Here is a 1,242-nt window from a genome sequence, read left to right as displayed (position 1 = left end):
TCTCTTTTAACAATTGTAAGTACCGCTACATAGATCAGGCCTACTTTTGGTATCTTTTCTTGCCTTTTTCAACATTAAGAATATGGATTTTAATTTTAACGACACTTTTTTTAAAGGACATGCTACCATTACCACTGAACCCTGTAGTGTAGAGTCAAGAAGAAAAAACCCCCCACAGGACAAGAAAATGTCATTTATCTTATCCTACCTTATCTGAAGAAACTACAATTCATTTGTGAGGCAGCGTGGTGAAATCAGGCGCTCGTCAAAATACAGAAAATCGGACAAACAGGCACTTTTTCCGCCAGTTTGGACATTTTCTTTTTTTATCGAATTTGTATTTTTTGGCCCTACCTCTTTTATATCCATATAAAAACATTTCCCCACGTAAATTTTAACGGAAAATATTAATTAAAGGCTCAAAATAATATGTCATTTTTCTATTTTCAAGGACTCTTTAGCTATTGGAGTTACTTAACATTTGCGGCCATTTTCATGCTACTTTCACCACTGAAACAAGGCGACCTCATTTCCTTCAATCGCAAATATCTTGCGTTCTATTTCTATTCAAGATAGATGGATATTTATTTCATTGGAAGCAAGGCAAAAAAATCAGCTTTTATTATACCAATAACTCTACATGCCCCAAAAATTTATGAGTGCCTGATTCCACCACGTGGTGACACTTTTTCTAAAAAATCAAAATTTTAGGCATAATGCATCTGGACAGTAGGTCAACGGTGAATTCTCATCAAAGATGATAACAGGTGTTTTAAAAAAAGTATTGGTCTGTTAAGACAAATTGATACAAGTCATTGTGCAAAAGCTGAAGAGTCTATGTTTGTTAGTTTAGGAAACAGTAATTGACAGTAAGTTGCGCCACGAATTTTGAACAATACTATAATGAAATAGTAAAGAATCTTTATTAGCATGTCCTTACTATTGTAAGGCTGTCCCCATTGTTTTATGCACCCCGCATAATTTAGCAAAATGGTATCATTATTTGCTTATTTTCTGATTATTTTTTGTTAAAATTGACAGAATCGCATAATTTCACATTTTTGGGCTCAGTTTGCCTAATTTCATAATTTATGTTTTTGTGCTTTAAACGGCGGGGACAGACTGGAGTCTTACACCACACACCACCGGGTCTTCCCACAAGTCAGGTGATGAGAAAGCAGCAACTTGCCCCATTGTTGTGAAAACAATCTGCGTGTCTTTCTTGTCGTGTCATGGTCTAGA

The sequence above is a fragment of the Aplysia californica genome, unplaced genomic scaffold (genome assembly GCF_000002075.1).
Source record: "Aplysia californica isolate F4 #8 unplaced genomic scaffold, AplCal3.0 scaffold00842, whole genome shotgun sequence".
NCBI classification, from domain to species: domain Eukaryota; kingdom Metazoa; phylum Mollusca; class Gastropoda; order Aplysiida; family Aplysiidae; genus Aplysia; species Aplysia californica.
Note: the sequence above shows the minus strand (reverse complement) of the source record.